The sequence below is a fragment of the Arachis ipaensis genome, chromosome B5 (genome assembly GCF_059453495.1).
Source record: "Arachis ipaensis isolate K30076 ecotype BB chromosome B5, ASM5945349v1, whole genome shotgun sequence".
Taxonomy (NCBI): Eukaryota; Viridiplantae; Streptophyta; class Magnoliopsida; order Fabales; family Fabaceae; genus Arachis; species Arachis ipaensis.
The window spans coordinates 127,617,232-127,632,924 of record NC_142440.1 but is presented as its reverse complement, the minus strand read 5'-3'; the positions used below and the strand labels follow the sequence as shown (position 1 = coordinate 127,632,924).

At 39.7% G+C, this 15,693-nt stretch overlaps 2 non-coding genes across 2 annotated transcripts; both read right to left on the bottom strand.

The window, feature by feature from the left end:
- Positions 1-293: 293 nt before the first annotated feature.
- Positions 294-397, bottom strand: LOC148565726 (small nucleolar RNA R71). The gene has a single exon (XR_015883843.1). It is a non-coding gene; the product is annotated as a small nucleolar RNA R71 (small nucleolar RNA).
- Positions 398-10,972: 10,575 nt separating this feature from the next.
- LOC148565725 (small nucleolar RNA R71) lies at positions 10,973-11,080 on the bottom strand. The gene has a single exon (XR_015884297.1). It is a non-coding gene; the product is annotated as a small nucleolar RNA R71 (small nucleolar RNA).
- Positions 11,081-15,693: the final 4,613 nt, after the last annotated feature.

Genomic DNA, 15,693 nt, shown 5'->3' with positions numbered 1-15,693 from the left:
TAAATCTGGCTGCAGATTTTGAACTGAAGACTGCGCTAATCAACTTGATGCCTAAGTTTTATGGCTTACCTGCTCAGGAGCCTATCAAGCACCTCAGGAATATTCAGACAGCCTATTCTACTGTTAGGCGTCATGGTGCAAATGAAACTTCTATTCTGCTAACCGCCTTCCCGTTTTCTCTTGAGGGAAAGGCGAGGGAGTGGTACTACTCCCAACCTGAAGCAACTGTTACCAACTGGGATACGCTCAGGAGAGAATTCTTGAAAAAATACTTTCCAGCTGAAGTTACAGATAGATTGAGGAAAGAGATCTCTTGCATTATTCAAGGTGAATTAGAAACTCTTTATGAGTATTGGGAGCGCTTCAAGAATCTTCTAGACGCATGCCCCCATCACATGATTGACAAGTTGGTATTAATCAGCTACTTCACTCAAGGCATGAAGCCTCGGGATAAGACTACATTAGATGGTGCAAGTAATGGTTCCCTGAAAAAGTACAAGACCACAGATGAAGCGTGGCAACTGATCAGCGACCTAGCTGAGTCCACCCGGAATCACAGGCACAGGAACAGCCACTCAAAGGCTATTGCAGAGGTTTGCTCTAGTAGTGAAACTACTGCTTTCACACAGGCTATATGTGAGATGACCAACCTACTAAAACAGATGCAGCTGAATCAATAACAACCTCAGCCTCCCCCACTACAATAAAATCAACAGTTGGTTCCTCAAAGAGTATGCAGAATTTGTGCTGATTACACTCATTACACTAATAAGTGTCCACAACTCCAACAAGAAGATAACACCTTGGCAGCTACTCACAATTTCTATGACCACCCGAATCAAGGGTACAATTAACAAGGCGGCAATTACAACCAAGGTGGAAACTACAACCAGGATTGGCAAGACAACTCCAACCAGGGATGGAGAGACCATTCCAACCATGGATGGAGGGATAATTCCAACCAAGGTTGAAGGGACAACTACAATAGAAGAGGCAGAGACAACAACGGAAATCAGAGGTGGAATAACAATAACAGACAGCAGAACCAAAACCAGCCCTACAAAGCACCTCACTTAAGGCAGTCCCAAGCACCTCAGAACAACCAACAGCAGGCCCCTCAGATCACTTACCCTTCTTCTTCTTCTCATGACGAAGTGCTTCAATCTATTGAGCAAAGACAAAAGGCCATGGAGAACACACTTATCTCCATATTGAACGGTCTGACCTCTGCTGTACAAGCTCTTGCCTCACAGATTGGATTAATGAATACCTCCAATAATCAGTCTTCAAGCTCCAATAGAATTCCTTCTCAACCCTTACCCAACCCTAAGGGTGGCATCAATGCCATTACTTTGAGGTTCGAAACCACATTGCAAGAGAGAAATCAGGAGGAGCCAAGCCCACAAGAACACGCCCCAGTTGAAGATATAGTTGAAGTGGAAGATGCTGAAGAGGAAGAGGAAGTACAAGACATGGTTGAAGAAGAAGTAGCTCAGCCAAAGAATGAAGCACCAAAGGACATAGAAGCTGCAAGTGGTGCCATTCCTATTCCATTTCCACACCTTGCAATGAAGTCCACGAAGCAAATGGAACTTGATCCCAAAATGGTAGAAATTTTCAAAAAGGTTAAGGTAACTGTTCCCCTTTTTGATGTTATTCAACAAGTACCTAAATATGCAAAGTTTCTGAAGGATTTATGCATACATAAAGATAAAATTAATGAATTAGAAACTATTCTTTTTGGTAGTTCTATATCTGCTTTAATAGGAGGTATACCTGAAAAATGTAGTGATCCAGGTCCATGCATGGTTAACTGTACCATTGGGGGTGTAATATTTTTTGACTACATGTGTGATTTAGGAGCGTGCATAGGTATTATGCCATTGTCTATATATGATGCTTTGAGGCTCCCTCCCTTAAAAAGGTAGGCAGCTCATTTTGTTTTAGCAGATAAAAGCATCATCATAGTGGTTGGAATTGCTGAAGACGTGTTGGTGAGCATTAAGGGGCTCACATTTCCTATTAACTTCTATATCTTGGAAATGCCCTCTAATGACTCAGGAAGACCATCATCAATCTTGCTTGGAAGGCCATTCCTGAAGACTTCGAAGTTCAAGCTGGATGCCTTCTCAGGAACTTACTCCTTTGAGATAGATGGCAGAGCTGTAAGTTTCAGTTTAAATGAAGCTATGAAGCACCCTCCGAAAGATCATTCCATCTTCCAGTGCGACATCATTGATGAAACTGTAGCTGCAATTCACCAAGAAGAAGTAGAAGAGAGGCACATGGAGCAAGGTCCAAGTGTGGGGACACCCTCTGAACACAATGAGGACACTTTGCCATTATTACTAGCTCCAGATGATCCAGAGCCTAGCCATGAGCAAAAATTAGAATTAAAACCCCTTCCACCCCACCTCAAGTATGCTTACCTTGAGGATAATCAGAAGCTCCCAGTTATCATTGCAAGGGAACTAAGTTCCCAACAGGAGGAGCAGCTGCTCAGTGTGCTGAGAAGACACAAGAAAGCAATTGGGTGGAGCTTGGCAGATATAGTAGGCATCAGCCCTCAAGTTTGTGAGCATAGAATATTCTTGGAAGAGAGAGCAAGGCCTGTTCGTCAACCCCAAAGAAGGTTGAACCCCACCATATTAGAGGTTGTTAAGAAGGAAGTGACCAGACTGTTGGAGGCTGATATTATCTACCCAATCTCAGATAGCGAATGGGTCAGTCCAGTACAAGTGGTGTCCAAGAAGTCTGGAGTCACAACAGTGAAAAATGAGCATTGAGAGCTCCTGACAACTAGAGTGCAGAATTCATGGAGAGTTTGCATTGATTACATGCGTCTCAACCAAGCTACTCGCAATGATCACTACCCCTTGCCATTTATTGATCAGATGCTTGATCGCCTGTCAGGTAAATCCCATTACTATTTTTTAGATGGTTATACAAGCTATTTTCAAATTCATATAGCTCTTGAAGATCAGGAAAAGACTACTTTTACATGTCCCTTTGGAACGTATGCATATAAGAGAATGCCTTTTGGCTTATGTAATGCACCGGCTACTTTCCAAAGATGCATGATGAGTATCTTTTCAAATCTTATTGAGAGCTGTATGGAAGTTTTTATGGATGATTTTAGCGTATATGGTGATTCATTTAACCTTTGCTTAGATAATTTAAATAGAGTATTAGACATGTGTGTTAGTTCAAACCTTGTATTGAATTTTGAAAAATGTCATTTTATGGTAAAACAAGGGATTGTTATAGGACATGTTGTTTCTAATACTGGTATTTCTGTAGATCCAGCAAAGGTAGATGTCATTTCTAGTTTACCTTACCCTTCCTCTGTGAGGGAAGTCCGTTTGTTCCTTGGTCACACAGGTTTCTACCGAAGATTTATCAAAGACTTCAATAAGGTAGCATTGCCTTTATCCAGACTGCTGCAGAAAGATGTTGAGTTCGAGTTCAGTGAGGATTGCATGCAAGCATTTGATAAGCTGAAAATCACCCTGACTCAAGCTCCGATTGTGAGAGGACCAGACTGGAGCCAGCCTTTTGAGATTATGTGTGATGCCTCCAACCATGCAGTAGGAGTGGCGCTAGCTCAGCGTAAAGGTAAGGATCCTTTCATAATTGCTTACGCTTCTAAGACCTTAGACGCTGCTCAGTCTAATTACACCACCACTGAAAAAGAGCTTCTAACTATTATTTTTGCTCTGGATAAATTTCGAGCCTATTTACTTGGTACTAAGGTGGTAGTGTACTCAGACCATGCAGCTCTAAAGTATTTATTAGCTAAAAAAGAGTCTAAACTAAGGCTAATACGTTGGATATTGCTGCTACAAGAATTTGACTCAGAAATTAAGGATAGGAATGGTTCCCAGAATTTAGTGGCAGACCACTTGAGTCGCCTTGAGCACATTAAGACTGACTCCACTCCTATCAATGATGCTTTTCCATTTGATAGCTTGCACGCAGTATCTGAAGTAGTTCCTTGGTATGCACCTGTAGCTAATTATCTAGTTAGCCATACTTTCCCTCCTAATTTTATTAAGCATCAAAGAGACAAGCTGAAAAGTGAGTCCAAATATTATATATGGGATGATCCATATTTATGGAGGTGTGGTACTGACCAGGTAATTAGAAGGTGTGTGCCCCAATCAGAATTCCAGTCCATTTTAGAGGCTTGCCACTCTTCTGAGAGTGGAGGACATTTTGGCCCTCAAAGAACAGCTAGAAAAATTTTAGACTGTGAATTCTGGTGGCCTACTCTTTTTAAAGATGCTGCTGCCTTTTGTAAATCTTGTTCCCCATGCCAAAGGTTTGGTAATATATCCAAGAGGGATGAGATGCCCCAACAGATTATGCTATTCTATGAAATTTTTTATGTTTGGGGCATTGACTTCATGGGTCCATTTTCAAACTCTAGTGGTTATCTTTATATACTGTTAGCTGTAGATTATGTTTCTAAATGGGTTGAAGCAATTCCTACCCGTACTGATGATGCTAACACTGTTGTTTTCTTTGTTAGAAACCATATTATCTGTCGCTTTGGATCACCACGAGCAATTGTGAGTGATCAAGGCACTCACTTCTGTAACAGGAGATTAGTAGGACTACTGAAGAAGCATGGGATAGTTCACAAAGTGGCAAAAGCATACCATCCCCAGACCAATGGGCAAGCAGAGGTATCTAACAGAGAAATAAAGCGCATTCTGGTGAAGATAGTAAAGCCTCATAGGAAGGACTGGAGCACCAGACTTGTTGATGCGCTCTGGGCGTATCGGACAGCATACAAGACACCCATTGGGATGAGCCCCTTTCGCTTAGTGTACGGGAAGGCTTGCCACCTTCCAGTAGAGGTGGAACACAAGGCTTTCTGGGCTGTGAGGGAGTGCAACATGGGATTTGAGAAAGCTGGCGCTGAAAGGAAGCTGCAACTAGCAGAACTAGAGACCCTTCAACTCGAAGCTTATGACAACGCCAGATTATACAAAGAGAAGATGAAGGCTGTCCATAACAAGCATATTAAAAGGAGAGAGTTTAGACCTAGAGATCTGGTTCTCCTTTACAACTCCAGACTGAGACTCATGCCAGGAAAGCTGAGATCTAGATGGGAAGGCCCCTATAGAGTCTGAAGGCAGAGCCATATAGAGTCTTCCACCTGAGTCATCCTTCAAGTCCCAATTTCATCAAGGTCAATGGACATCGCCTAAAGCTTTATCATGGTGAGAAGATGAAGGAACACAAAGAGCTAGAGGTCTTCCTCTTGGAAGACCCACCAACAGAAGCAGAATGAGCCTAAAGACCGTCCAACTTAAGGACGTAAAAGTAAAGTGCTAGGTGGGAGACAACCCACCATGGTATGATCTTTCATTTTTATTCTTATTTTTATTCTATTTTATTTTATTAGTGTTCATTCATAATTTCTGCATATTCATATGCATGCTGCATTTTGCATTCTGCATAAAAAAAAAAATTTTTGCACGCGACGCCTAAGCGTCGCTGACGCGTACGCGTCATATGTGCATATGAAAGAAAAAAGAACCAAACAGAGAGTTGTACGGGAGCTTGGCTGGAGGCGTGCTTTAGGCACAAACACGCCCACGCGTACGCGTCCCTGACGTCCGCGTCACTTGCAAAATCAGCCCTCCACGCGTACGCGTCACCTACGCGTATGCATGACCCTGCAAAATCGGCGTAAATGGGTGTATGGCCAGAGAGTTATGATGGTGTGGGGCTGGAATTGTGCTGGAAGCACAAGCCTCATCACGCGTACACGTCCCTGATGCGTACGCGTTGTTTTTTCAATTCAAGCCATTCACGCGTGCGCGCCCCTGACGCGCACGCGTCGCCTCAAATTTTGGTAAATGTGCGATTTGAACAGAGAGTTGTGCGTGCGCGAGGATGCCTCCGCGCCAATTGCACAACCCCTGTCACGCGTACGTGTCGCTTGAAAGTAACGCGATCCACGCGTACGCGTGAAGCGCGCGTACACATCGCAAGCGACGCACAGCTAACCCCCCTCAGTGCCTGATTTCAAATCTCCCACCCCCCAATCCTACTTATCTTTCTCTTATCATTCTTTCTTCTATCTTCTCCCTTCTTTCTTCTTTCTTCTTTCCTACTTTCTACTACTTTCTCTCTCCTTCTTCATCTTCTTTATCAATGTTCTTTTCTTTTTCCCCTTTTACTCTTCTATTATTACTTTAATTTATATTCCCTTCTTTTTTTTCTTTTTTTAATTTCATTATCTATGTTTTCTTTGTCTTTCTTTTTCTTTTTACATCCTTTTAATTGGTGTTAGAAATTTAATTGGGTGATTGTTTTCTCCTATATTTTGCTTGTGGATATATTGAAGTATTAATTGACAATTAATATTACTTTTTTGGGTTGTTTTCATGTTCAAATTTAATACTTTCAATAACATCTTTACCATGCATACTAAGTGTTTGTGAAAAAACCTGTATGGCATTGTGCATTTTTAATTATTCTATCCTTCTACTCTAACGCCTGTTTTTCACAAAACCCTTTCAATATTTTATTAATTGAATATAATTGTCAATACAAACATAATTGTTAGTTTGTTACATTTGATAATCAAATTAAGAAATTAATGCTTGATCTATGCTACTCATGCCTTTGCCAGCATGCCAATAAACATCTTGCATCTAATTGTCTTAATTTATCATGCTATATTTCCATTGATGTCCTGATCACATGTAGTCGCGACCATTTGTTAACGACATCCTTCTTTACCTTGGCATTGATTATCACTTGTACTGTCCTCTTCATTGCTTTAACCCTTGGCTTTGCATGTTACTTTCCTTTTTCCTTTTCAGGATGGCCACCAAGAAGGGTAAAGAGAAAGTGATGAGCGGATAATTTATACGCTTTTTGACATTGTTTTTAGTATGTTTTTAGTAGGATCTAGTTACTTTTAGGGATGTTTTTAATAGATTTTGTGTTAAATTCACATTTCTGGACTTTACTATGAGTTTGTGTGTTTTTCTGTGATTTCAGGTATTTTCTGGCTGAAATTGGGGGACTTGAGCAGAAATCAGATTCAGAGGTTGAAAAAGGACTGCTGATGCTGTTGGATTCTGACCTCCCTGCACTCAAAGTGGATTTTCTGGAGCTACAGAACTCGAAATGGCGCGCTTCCAATTGCGTTGGAAAGTAGACATCCAGGGCTTTCCAGCAATATATAATAGTCCATACTTTGGCCAAGAATTGATGACGTAAACTGGCGTTCAACGCCAGCTTTCTACCCAAATCTGGCGTCCAGCGCCAGAAAAGGATCCAAAACCAGAGTTGAACGCCCAAACTGGCACAAAAACTGGCGTTCAACTCCACAAATGGCCTCTGCACGTGCAACACTTAAGCTCAGCCCAAACACACACCAAGGGGGCCCCGGAAGTGGATTTATACATCAAATACTTACTCATGTAAACCCTAGTAGCTAGTTTATTATAAATAGGACCTCTTACTATTGTATTAGGCATCTTTGGATTACCTTATGATCCTTTGATCACGTTTTAGGGGGCTGGCCATCTCGGCCATGCCTGGACCTTCACTTATGTATTTTTAACGGTAGAGTTTCTACACTCCATAGATTAAGGTGTGGAGCTTTGCTGTTCCTCAAAGATTAATGTAAAGTACTACTGTTTTCTATTCAATTCTTCTTATTTCGCTTCTAAGATATCCATTCGCACCCAAGAACGTGATGAAGGTGATGATTATGTGTGACGCTCATCATCCTTCTCCCTTATGAACGCGTGCCTGACAAACACTTCTGTTCTACATGAAATAAGCTAGAATGAATATCTCTTAGATCTCTTAACCAGAATCTTCGTGGCGTAAGCTAGAATGATGGCGGCATTCAAGAGAATCCGGAAGGTCTAAACCTTGTCTGTGGTATTCCGAGTAGGATTCAATGATTGAATGACTGTGACGAGCTCCTAACTCGCGATTGCAGGGCGTTAGTGACAGACGCAAAAGGATAGTAAATCCTATTCCAGCATGATCGAGAACCGACAGATGAATAGCCGTGCCGTGACAGGGTGCGTGAGCATATTATTCACTGAGAGGATAAGATGAAGCCATTGACAAGGGTGATGCCTCCAGACGATTAGCCGTGCCGTGACAGGGCATTGGATCATTTTCCCAAGAGATGACCGAAAGTAGCCATTGACAGTGGTGATATATCACATAAAGCCAGCCATGGAAAGGAGTAAGACTAACTGGATGAAGATAGCAGGAAAGCAGAGGTTCAGAGGAACGAAAAAGCATCTCCATTCGCTTATCTGAAATTCTCACCAATGAATTACATAAGTATCTCTATCCCTATTCTATTATTTATTATTCGAAAACTCCATGATTATTTTATATCCGCCTGACTGAGATTTACAAGGTGACCATAGCTTGCTTCATACCAACAATCTCCGTGGGATTCGACCCTTACTCACGTAAGGTATTACTTGGACGACCCAGTGCACTTGCTGGTTAGTTGTATCGAAGTTGTGACAATTATGAATTAAGATCAGAGCACCAAGTTTTTGGCGCCGTTGCCGGGGATTGTTCGAGTTTGGACAACTGACGGTTCATCTTGTTGCTCAGATTAGGTAATTTTCTTTTTGTTTTGTTTTCAAAAATTTTTCAAAAAGCTTTCAAAAATTTTTCTTTTGTTTTCGAAAAAAAAAAAAAATAAAATAAAATAATAAAAATAATGCTTTCAAAAATAAATTATTCTATGGCTTCAAGATTTTTAAGAATGAATTCTAGTATTTCATGAAACATGTTGAATCCTATCTGGCTGTAAAGCCATACCCAAACTGCTTTGGGATTGGTATTCAACTAATCACTCCAGTCCATGTAATTATATGCTAAAGCTTGGCTGACTATTAAGCCATGCCTGACCCTTTGATTGGAGCTTTAGAGCATAAGATTCCTGGAATTCATATTAAAAATTTTGGAATCCTTATTTTTCTTTTTCAAAATAATTTTTCAAAAAATATAAAATAAAAATCCAAAAAAATTTAGAAAATCACAAAAATAAAAAATATTTCATGTTTCTTGTTTGAGTCTTGAGTCATATCATAAGTTTGGTGTCAATTGCATGTGCATCTTGCATTTTTCGAAAATTTCATGCATTCATGGTGTTCTTCATGATCTTCAAGTTGTTCTTGGTAAGTCTTCTTGTTTGATCTTGATGATTTTTTGTTTTGTGTCTTTTCATGTTTATCATATGCATTCTTGAATTCTTAGTGCGTAAGCATTAAAGAATTCTAAGTTTGGTGTCTTGCATGTTTTCTTTGCATTAAAATTTTTTCAAAATTGTGTCTATGATGTTCATCTTGACATTCATGGTGTTCTTGGTGTTCATCTTGACATTCATAGCATTCTTGCATGCATTCATTGTTTTGATCTAAAAATTTCATGCATTGCATAATTTTCATGATTTCATAAAAATTTCAAAAATCAAAAAAAAAAATATCTTTCCCTTTTTCTCTCATCAAATTCGAAAATTTGAGTTGACTTTTTCAAAAGTTTTTAAAATCAAATTGTTTCTTATGAGTCAAATCAAATTTTCAATTTGAAAATCTTATCTTTTTCAAAATCTTTTTCAAAAATCAAATCTTTTTCAAAATTCTTAGTTATTTTCGAAAATTTCAAAAATCTTTTTCAAAAATCTTTTTCTTATTTTTATATCAAATTTTCGAAAATAACATAATCAATTAATGTTTTGATTCAAAAATTTGAAGTTTGTTACTTGCTTGTTAAGAAAGATTCAAACTTTAAGTTCTAGAATCATACCTTGTGATTTCTTGTGAATCAAGTCATTAATTGAGATTTTAAAAATTAAATCTTTTTCAAAACTAATTTCTATCATTTTCAAAAATATCTTCTCATCTTATCTTTTTCAAAAATTTGATTTTCAAAATATCTTTTCTAACTTCCTAACTTCTTATCTTTTCAAAATTGATTTTCAAAATTTGTTTCAACTAACTAACTAACTTTTTGTTTGTTTCTTAACTTTTTCAAAACTACCTAACTAACTCTCTCTCTCTAATTTTCAAAAATATCTTCCCTCTTTTTCAAAAATTTCTTTTTTATTAACTAATTATTTTTATTTTTTATTTAAAAAAAAAAATTTTCGAAAAAAAATACTAACCTTTTTCAAAAACTATTTTCAAAAATCACTAACTCTTTTTCAAAAATTGTTTTCTAAAATTCACTTCCCCCTCTCATCTTCTTCTATTTGTTTATTGATATACTAACATCTTTCCTTCAACTCTCCAAAAATCCGAACCCCCTCTCTCTCTGAGTTCAGATTTTCTTCCCTTCTTTTCTTCTACTAACACAAGGATCCCTATACTGTGGTATAAAGGATCCATATTATTATTACTATTTTTTCTGTGCCATCTTCTTTTTCATATGAGCAGGAGCAAGGACAAGAACATTCTTGTTAAAGCAGATCCAGAACCTGAAAGGACTCTGAAGAAAAAAATTAAGAGAAGCTAAAATACAACAATCCAGAGATAACCTTTCAGAAATTTTCGAACAGGAAAAGGAGATGGCAGCCGAAAATAATAATAATATAAGGAAGATGCTTGGTGACTTCACTGCACCTAATTCCAATTTACATGGAAGAAGCATCTCCATTCCTACCATTGGAGCAAACAACTTTGAGCTGAAACCTCAATTAGTTTCTCTGATGCAGCAGAACTGCAAGTTTCATGGACTTCCATCTGAAGATCCCTTTCAGTTCTTAACTGAATTCTTGCAGATATGTGATACTGTTAAGACTAATAGAGTAGATCCTGAAGTCTACAGGCTCATGCTTTTCCCTTTTGCTGTAAGAGACAGAGCTAGATTATGGTTGGATTCTCAACCCAAAGACAGCCTGAACTCTTGGGATAAGCTAGTCACGGCTTTCTTAGCCAAGTACTTTCCTCCTCAAAAGCTGAGCAAGCTTAGAGCTGATGTTCAAACCTTCAGACAGAAAGAAGGTGAATCCCTCTATGAAGCTTGGGAAAGATACAAACAGTTGATCAAAAAGTGTCCTTCTGACATGCTTTCAGAATGGACCATCCTGGATATATTCTATGATGGTTTATCTGAGCTATCAAAGATGTCACTGGACACTTCTGCAGGTGGATCCATTCACCTAAAGAAAACGCCTGCAGAAGCTCAAGAACTCATTGACATGGTTGCTAATAACCAGTTCATGTACACTTCTGAAAGGAATCCTGTGAGTAATGGGACGCCTATGAAGAAGGGAGTTCTTGAAGTTGATACTCTGAATGCCATATTGGCTCAGAATAAAATATTGACTCAGCAAGTCAATATGATTTCTCAGAGTCTGAATGGAATGCAAGCTGCATCCAACAGTACTCAAGAGGCTTCTCCTGAAGAAGAAGCTTATGATCCTGAGAACCCTACAATAGCAGAGGTGAACTACTTAGGTGAACCTTATGGAAACACCTATAACTCATCATGGAGAAATCATCCAAATTTCTCATGGAAGGATCAAAAGCCTCAACAAGGCTTTAACAATGGTGGAAGAAACAGGTTTAACAACAGCAAGCCTTTTCCATCATCAACTCAGCAACAGACAGAGAACTCTGAACAAAATGCTTCTAATCTAGCAAATCTAGTCTCTGATCTATCTAAAGCCACTGTAAGTTTCATGAATGAAACAAGGTCTTCCATTAGAAATCTGGAAGCACAAGTGGGCCAGCTGAGTAAAAGGATCACTGAAATCCCTCCTAGTACTCTCCCAAGTAATACAGAAGAGAATCCAAAAGGAGAGTGCAAGGCCATTGACATAAGCGCCATGGCCAAACCTGTGAGGAGAGGAGAGGACGTGAATCCCAAGGAGGAAGACCTCCTGGGACGTCCAGTGGTCAATAAGGAGCTTCTCTCTGAGGAACCAAAGGACTCTGGGGCCCATCTAGAGACCATAGAGATCCCATTGAACCTCCTTATGCCCTTCATGAGCTCTGATGAGTATTCCTCTTCTGAAGAGAATGAGGATGTTACTGAAGAGCAAACTGCCAAGTTTCTTGGTGCAATCATGAAGCTAAATGCCAAATTATTTGGCATTGATACTTGGGAAGTTGAACCTCCCTTGTTCATCAATGAACTAAGTGATCTGGATCAACTGACATTGCCTCAGAAGAGACAGGATCCTGGAAAGTTCATAATACCCTGTACCATAGGCACCATGATCTTTAAGGCTCTGTGTGACCTTGGTTCAGGAATAAACCTCATGCCCCTCTCTGTAATAGAGAAACTGGGAATCTATGGGGTGCAAGCTGCTAAAATCTCATTAGAGATGGCAGACAGCTCTAGAAAACAGGCTTATGGACAAGTAGAGGACGTATTAGTAAAGGTTGAAGGCCTTTACATCCCTGCTGATTTCATAGTCCTGGATACTGGAAAGGAAGAGGATGAATCCATCATCCTAGGAAGACCTTTCCTGGCCACAGCAAGAGCTGTGATTAATGTTGACAGAGGTGAAATAATCCTTCAATGGAATGAGGACTCCCTTGTGTTTAAAACTCAAGGATCTCCCTCTGCAACCATGGAGAGGAAGCAGAAAAAGCTTCTCTCAAGGCAGAGTCAACCAGAGCCCCCACAGTCAAACTCTAAGTTTGGTGTTGGGAGGCCACAACCAAACTCTAAGTTTGGTGTTGAACTCCCATATCCAAACTCTAAGTTTGGTGTTGGAGAGTCTCAACAAAGCTCTGCACATCTGTGAGGCTCCATGAGAGCCCACTGTCAAGCTATTGACATTAAAGAAGCGCTTGTTGGGAGGCAACCCAATGTTTATCTAATTCTTATTTTTATTGTTTTTCATGTTTTCTTAGGTTCATGATCATGTGGAGTCACAAAATAAACAAAAAAATCAAAAACAGGAATCAAAAACAGCAGAAGAAAAATCACACCCTGGAGGAGCATCTGTCTGGCGTTCAAACGCCAGAACAGAGCATAGTTCTGGCGCTGAACGCCCAGAATGGGAGCATCCTGGCGCTGAACGCCCAGAACAAGCATGGTTCTGGCGTTCAACACCAGAAATGGCAGCAAAGGGGCGTTGAACGCCCAAAATGGGCACCAACCTGGCGCTGAACGCCCAGAGTTGTGTGCAAGGGCATTTTGCATGCCTAAATTGGTGCAGGGATGTAAATGCCTTGACACCTCAAGATCTGGGTCCTCACAGGATCACCTCAGGATCTGTGGACCCCACAGGATCCCCACCTACCTCCACCCACTCTCTTCTCTCTTCTCAATCATCCTCTATTCCCAATAAACACTCTTCCTTATTAACCCTTTACCACTCACATCCAAACACCACTACCTTCAAAATTCAATATCTCTTTCCCACCCAATCCCACCCATATGGCCGAATACGCACCTCCATCCATCTCCTCCATATCCTCTTCTTCTTCTTCTATTCTTTCTTCTTTTGCTCGAGGGCGAGCAACATTCTAAGTTTGGTGTGGTAAAAGCATAGCTTTTTTGTTTTTTCCATAACCATTGATGGCACCTAAGGCCAGAGAAACCTCTAGAAAGAGGAAAGGGAAGACAAAAGCTTCCATCAAGGGTCTATAGCTCAGTGGTAGAACATTTGACTGCAAATCAAGAGATCCCTGAGATACCTCAGGGGATACATTTTCTTCCACACAATTATTGGAAGCAACTAAGGGTGGAACATCAAGAGCACTCCATCATCCTTCATGAAATCAGAGAAGATCTAAAAGCAATGAAGGAGGAGCAGCCAAGGCAAGGAAGAGACATAGAAGAGCTCAAGGACATCACTAAGGTGGACTCATTCCTTGTTCTTACTTTCTCTGTTTTTCGTTTTCTATGTTATGTGCTTATCTATGTTTGTGTCTTCATTACATGATCATTAGTAGTTAGTAACTTTGTCTTAAAGTTATGAATGTCCTATGAATCCATCACCTCTCTTAAAATAAAAACTGTTTTAATTCAAAAGAACAAGAAGTACATGAGTTTTGAATTTATCCTTGAACTTAGTTTAATTATATTGATGTGGTGATAATGCTTCTTGTTTTCTGAATGAATGCTTGAACAGTGCATATGTCTTTTGAAGTTGTTGTTTAAGAATGTTAAATATGTTGGCTCTTGAAAGAATGATGACTAGGAGACATGTTATTTGATAATCTGAAAAATCATAAAAAATGATTCTTGAAGCAAGAAAAAGCAGCAAAGAACAAAGCTTGCAGAAAAAAAAAAAGGCAAAAAAAAAAAATAGAAAGAAAAAGCAAGCAGAAAAAGCCAAAAGCTCTTAAAACCAAGAGGCAATAGCAAAAAGCCAATAACCCTTAAAACCAAAAGGCAAGGGCAAATAAAAAGGATCCTAAGGCTTTGAGCATCAGTGGATAGGAGGGCCTAAAGGAATAAAATCCTGGTCTAAGCGGCTAAACCAAGCTGTCCCTAACCATGTGCTTGTGGCGTGTAGGTGTCAAGTGAAAACTTGAGACTGAGCGGTTAAAGTCAAGGTCCAAAGCAAAAAAAAGAGTGTGCTTAAGAACCCTGGACACCTCTAATTGGGGACTTTAGCAAAGCTGAGTCACAATCTGAAAAGGTTCACCCAATTATGTGTCTGTGGCATTTATGTATCCGGTGGTAATACTGGAAAACAAAATGCTTAGGGCCACGGCCAAGACTCATAAAGAAGCTGTGTTCAAGAATCATCATACTGAACTAAGAGAGCCAATAACACTATTCGAAATCTGAAATTCCTATAGATGCCAATCATTCTGAACCTCAATGGATAAAGTGAGATGCCAAAACTATTCAAGAGGCAAAAAGCTATAAGTCCCGCCCATATGATTGAAGCTCTGTTTCATTGATAGTTTGGAATTTATAGTATATTCTATTCTTTTTATCCTATTTTGATTTTCAGTTGCTTGGGGACAAGCAACAATTTAAGTTTGGTGTTGTGATGAGCGGATAATTTATACGCTTTTTGACATTGTTTTTAGTATGTTTTTAGTAGGATCTAGTTACTTTTAGGGATGTTTTTAATAGATTTTGTGTTAAATTCACATTTCTGGACTTTACTATGAGTTTGTGTGTTTTTCTGTGATTTCAGGTATTTTCTGGCTGAAATTGAGGGACTTGAGCAGAAATCAGATTCAGAGGTTGAAAAAGGACTGCTGATGCTGTTGGATTCTGACCTCCCTGCACTCAAAGTGGATTTTCTGGAGCTACAGAACTCGAAATGGCGCGCTTCCAATTGCGTTGGAAAGTAGACATCCAGGGCTTTCCAGCAATATATAATAGTTCATACTTTGGCCAAGAATTGATGACGTAAACTGGCGTTCAACGCCAGCTTTCTACCCAAATCTGGCGTCCAGCGCCAGAAAAGGATCCAAAACCAGAGTTGAACGCCCAAACTGGCACAAAAACTGGTGTTCAACTCCACAAATGACCTCTGCACGTGCAACACTTAAGCTCAGCCCAAACACACACCAAGTGGGCCCCGGAAGTGGATTTATACATCAAATACTTACTCATGTAAACCCTAGTAGCTAGTTTATTATAAATAGGACCTCTTACTATTGTATTAGGCATCTTTGGATTACCTTATGATCCTTTGATCACGTTTTAGGGGGCTGGCCATCTCGGCCATGCCTGGACCTTCACTTATGTATTTTTAAC